At 26.7% G+C, this 6,000-nt stretch overlaps 1 protein-coding gene across 1 annotated transcript in view; it reads left to right on the top strand.

The window, feature by feature from the left end:
* The first annotated feature begins 2,499 nt into the window (after positions 1-2,499).
* Positions 2,500-6,000, top strand: part of LOC148299052 (zwei Ig domain protein zig-8-like) — a 65,968-nt gene continuing 62,467 nt past the window's right edge. The window contains exon 1 of the mRNA XM_088276417.1: positions 2,500-2,663. The gene's annotated coding sequence lies outside the window, so the exon portion shown is untranslated. The remainder of the gene's footprint in view (positions 2,664-6,000) is intronic.

Below are 6,000 nucleotides of genomic sequence, written 5' to 3'. Positions count from 1 at the left end.
AAATGCGTAAGTTTAGATTAAAGTATTTTTAAAGTATATTATTTTCTGCACTTTTAATACGCTTGCTAAAAAAATAGACAGAGATAATAAGTAATAAAGTACTTATTCTCAATATTATTAATATTTAAAGCATTTACTTTGTGGTTAGTCATTTTTACTTATTTATTTTTTTACAAAAATGTTAATAAAATTAGTATATAACCACTCACCGAGATTTTTACGTAGATTTTGACGTAAAAATCTCGGTGAGTGGTTATATACTAATTTTATTAACATTTTTGTAAAAAAATAAATAAATAAAGTACTTTATCATACCAAAATTAAAATTTAATTGGATCACTTATAAATTTGAAATAAACATTTAAAAGCGTATAAGTAATTACGTTTCGCTCAAAGAGATTACGAAAAGGATTACCCGTTAAATGTTTAACGTTAAAAGTACAAATAGATCCTTCATTGTCCCTCAAACTCTTCCACACTTAATTTATTTTGGATGATTCAGTGAAAAATTGTAATCAAAACCCAAAGGAAACTCTTCCTGTTAGCATAAAAGGCTTAATAAACTGCCCTCTAAGCCTCTTACTAACCCCTTTTCTCGGTAACACCCTTACATAATATATAATAATTTACCTACTTTATATCAATTCCCGAGTCTCGTAAATAAGGGTATTTTTTATAACTGATCTACGTATTTTAAGTATATTACTATGAATATCGTATTTGAAAACCTAACAACCCGAAAACTTTAAATAATAGAGAATACTCCTTATATTTGGTATTTAAGTTCAACATTACAAAAACAATAGATGCTTCGTTCGGTTAAGAAGCATTTGATTTATTATATATCTTGATATATCATCTATAGAGTAAAAAATCCAGGGTCTAAATAAATAATTACAAAAATTTAATTAATTTAAACACTCAAAATAGAATGAATCTTTAATTGAAATATTATTTCAGTCTCTCCATCTAAACCATTTATGAAATATTCCTTATAAATCTTATCTTCATTCAAGTAAAAAAAGATACATATTTAACATATTTAACATATTCTGGCAGCACCATCTGTCACACCACATATTTCAAAATTTCAGCTCACATGTGAAATAAATATTTCAACGGTCATATACATATAAACTACTTTCAATATTAATGTTATATGGATTTGTAGAATGGTGAACTTTTCACAAGTGTAAAAAGTGAAAAAAAAATCGGCCAAATTCCAGGTCACAAATTCAGAATTTCGCTAAAAAAGTTCATAACTCTCTTTTTTTAGAACTAAGGGTGCTGAAAGATTTTCAAAAGGTTTCCTTTACAATACCCTTTAAACAACCTCATGTCACGTAGACGTAGATTTCACATGTTACAACTTTATTCAGCGAAGTGTTTTAAGGACCAATGGATCACCTTAAAATTCACCACTTTCGCATAGCCACGGCTTTACATAGCATGTTTGCAAACAGTGAAATCGATTTATATTTTTTTATAAAAACATTTCTTGAAAAGAATAACCATTATTATTTATTATTATTAATATAGATAATTACTTTTTCGCAATAAATCCGTCATTCTTGATTAGAATGACGGACTTATTGCTAATGGGTAATTATCAATAAACTTAATATAAAACAGACTATTGCTACTAGTCAAATGTCACCTTATACAGACGATTGGAATGAGAGGGCAGATTTTGCTTGTATTAACAAAAAAAACATACAATGAATTGCAAAACAAATTGTTTTTAAAAAAAATCTTAAATAAACTATAAGTTGATTGGTTTAAGGACGATCAGGTAAGGAAGTGAAAGGATAAAGGAAGAGGAAACGAAGGAAAAATAATGTGATTATTTATTACTCTTCTTATTCCTCCAGGAGCTCCATCACAATCGCATCAAATGTGATAAAAATTTGAAACGTTCGAAACTAATACTTTCTATTTTCAATGGTTAACCTTATCAGTGTAGATTTTGGAAGAGATTCGTTTTCATTATTTAGTTTTATTGAGTAATTTGATAGTTTTCAGAAGTTTTACCATCATTCTATAAAATTGATATTGAATCCTAAGGCTTGTTATGACATGATTCTAAAGCCCGTTTTTTTGTTATTAAAACGAAAAAGGAGAGATTTTATAATGGGTGATTTTCATTTTTTGGATATCGTGTAAAAAAAAGACATATTAAAGGATTATATTTCTTCATTTTTGTTTTATCTTTCAAAACTTATCTCAAACCACAAATCAGTGTAAACGGTTTAAAAATAGTTTTCTCAAACACGGATCTTTGTAGTTCATAATAAATAATTCACTTTCATCCATGACCTATTTGATAACATAACTGGATACAATAACCTCGCGTTCTTTCAAAATGGACATAAATTCAGCATTTCAGTGTTTGAAAGCACCTGAAGTAAGGTTGGCAGAGGGTAGGGGGAGGGGGGTTAAGGCTTTCATGGGCGCCGCGATGCTAGCGCCAGTCCCCCATCGACGGCGGCGTTGAGAACTACTGTCGTGTGATACCGCTGTATGACAGTTGGAAATGTTTCGGTAAAATCTCATATATTTACGACTCGAATATAACTGAACGAAATCTTTAAAAAAAGCTCTCGTAAAATTTTGTTTTTATTTGATTATCGACCCGGTTTTTCTGTGTTTTAGTAAAAAAAATGGTAAGTTGTTTTGAGATTATAAATAATTTTTATGTTTATTTTGTTTTTAAGTATGTTAAGTGTGTCATTTTCATTCGTTTCTATTTATTTTTTCTCATACACAATTACAAATTACAATAAAAATTGTATAATACAAAGTTTTTCGTGCCGAGGGCACATCACATTATTTTAAAATAATGTAATTTAAAAAAAAAAAATTGATAAAATATTTTTTCGTTGTTTTTGCTTGAGTAATATATGTGTATAATATAATGTGTTTTTTTAAAACTATTTTTAAAATGCAAATACGTAAGTTGAAAATATATTTATGAAAAAAAAAACATTTTACATTATTTCGAATTTTTGTGATTTTTTTTGTTCCATGTTATTTAATACCATTTTATGTAATTTATCAACAATACCTTTTTTCTAAAGTTATTTTTTCTATTAATCAAATTGTTGTTTAATAAATACAACTTGACAATTTGAAATGTACGTTACATTTGTTGTATTGTGAATTATTTATACACCTGGATGAAATTGATTAATTGAAGCATCGTGCCATCAAAATACGTTATGTTTATTAAGACATCCCATGAAAGATAACCAAATTTAGACACCAAAATTTGAAAATAATCCTTTTTATAGAAATATATCTAAATATAGGTAGGCAAAACGTAATTTAATTAAATTCAGGATTTATATCCGATCAAGATAACTACCATAGTAAAAGGTTAAGTTCGTTTTTAAAAATACCTCGCTATATAATATATAACTGAAATTAATTACAAAATAAAAATTAAGGACATTTCATAATCAAATAGTAATGATAATAATTATGATGTTAGAAGGCCTTAAATTAATGAAACAGAAATCAAAAATTCTTATATTGCAATATGACAGATGTTTCAATTAGGCTAACGTTGGTTCTGAATTTTGTGAACACCATAGCATTCTATATAAATGCTTAGTATGGTTACTATCATCCGATTTATTTATTTTTTTAATAAATATAACTTTAAAAAAAAACAGGTTTACACTTTGAACCATTTATTAATTTATCCATGGTACTAACACTACTCAAATTTCATAAAATTTTATTTTTGTTTAAAAACTGTGTGCTTAAAGTGGTCTTCTAAAACAAAAGTCGAAAATTGTTTCGAATCATTTATTTAATATTAAAAACAAAGTTTGGATTTTATAAAGTTTGTAAAATATGCAACAAGTTAAAAAAAACATTTAAGAAATCAAGAAGTTATCATTTCCGTATTCTTCTCCATCAATTTTGAGATATTATTAAAAAAATATTGATAAAACTCAACCATTTGCAGTAGCAACTATGTGGCTAATAGTAGTAACTATGTGGCTCATGTATATTACATACTTGCAAAATAGCATCTTTTCGATTTTTTTAAAAAAAATATTATTTTTCATTGATTTGATGCAAATCGTTAAGGCGAAAACCGTGTTAGCATTTTCATTAAGAGTCTATCTAATAGGAGAGTATTCTAATAAGATTTGATTTTGAATGAAGGACAAAAAGGTTTACTATAGATTGGTTAGCTTATCCTTGGGGTAGCGTCGTTCTGTATGCAAATTAAATTGGAATTTCATTAAAAGGAAAAGGACCCGAGCGTAATCAAATATGATTGCTTTGCGAATAGTGCGTACGTAATAAGAAAACTATAAAGTATCAAAAAACTAGTATTTATTTATATTTTACATTATTTCTTTAAGAGAGAGACTGAATGCAGTCGCTATGTGAACTCTCAGACAAAACGATGTATCATAGTATGAATGGTGATATAAAGAAAAAAATCGAGACAAAACGAAATATGATGTATGAATTGTGATATAAAGAAAGATTTTAAGGCTGAGATAAGCATTATCGATAAAATTTAAAAAAAAGGCGTGTTTAGATGGTTTGGGTATGTGAATCGAATGCGTGAAGAAAACAACGAAAAAAAATTAGGCAAATGATAAGCAGAGTGTTATTTTTAGTATATTCAGTAACAGGTTCTTTTAATTATTAAAATTATTCTGGAGCTTATTTTCTTAGCAGCAATAAAAATTGATAGACTTTGTCCATTTTGAATTATTCTTTTATTAAAAAACAAATATTCCTAGTAACCGTGCTCAAACGCAGTTATCTAGATAACTAAAAAACATTTGTAGAAATGGTCGTTTTTATCGTGTGTCATTTCAATATTTTTAGGCAGACGGATATTTGAACATCTGACGCGATATTATACCATCTCATAAAATGTGATATTATTGGCGAATCTATAAATCATATTGAGTTGCTCATTTTCCCGATGTACTAAACCAATAAACCCAAACCCTTAAAGCATTTTGGCTAACCAAACAAAACAGCTGATTTATGTATTAATTTTAAATCAAACACAGATTTTTTGAGTCTACTAAGTTGTATTTTATTAACAAAAACACATAAAAAATTATATTGTGACTATTGTTTCGCCTTGTTATGTTAGGTTAGGTTAGGTTAGGATTAATACATAAATTAAAATGGAGTTCTACAAATTAAACGCCAAATCAATAAATAAAACAGCTGATACTGAAATATGATATAAAACATGCAGTAAAACCTTTGAGTTGTAAAATTATAAAAAAATATGATTGATCAAATTAGAAATTTTATTTCGGGTAAATACTGTAGATAATTGAACGAAAAGAATACCAAATGAATTAAATATATATATATATATATATATATATATATATATATATATATATATATATATATATATATATATATATATATATATATATATATGTGTATATATATATATATATATATATATATATATATATATATATATATATATATATATATAAAAAAGTTGATATTGTAGATACTCTTCCTTAATTTTATTTTCTTAATGTAAACATTAAAAAAACTGTCTCCGTAGTGTAGTTGCCAGCGCCAGCACAGTTGGCTTAATGGGTTTATTTTTTTACAATTATATTTATGTAACAGAAACCTAGTACCTAATGAACAGGGATAATCACTTTTTCTCAATTTATTTTACATTTTTTCTGAGAAGGCAAACAAAAATATCAATTCAAATCATAAATCGGAAAATATTATATAAAAAAATGAGCACTTGTATCAAATTATATAAACATCAATTTATGAATAATCGTATTTATATAGAATTGGTGAATGTTACACGTGTGTAAAGTAATCACTTAAACCAGCCTATGACGCTCGTCAGCCCCGTAAATGCCAAGACTTACACATTCTCCTTCATCTTTGATGAGATGTCAAAAAATAATATGGATGTATGTGTGTTTCTCAAATTATACAATTTTATGGTAGGGGTCTCAAATTCGATTC

Source organism: Brachycentrus maculatus, unplaced genomic scaffold (assembly GCF_059751285.1).
Source record: "Brachycentrus maculatus isolate JH-2025_06_01 unplaced genomic scaffold, ASM5975128v1 h1tg001381l, whole genome shotgun sequence".
In the NCBI taxonomy this organism is placed as follows: domain Eukaryota; kingdom Metazoa; phylum Arthropoda; class Insecta; order Trichoptera; family Brachycentridae; genus Brachycentrus; species Brachycentrus maculatus.
Note: the sequence above shows the minus strand (reverse complement) of the source record. Positions and strands in the feature narration are given on the sequence as shown.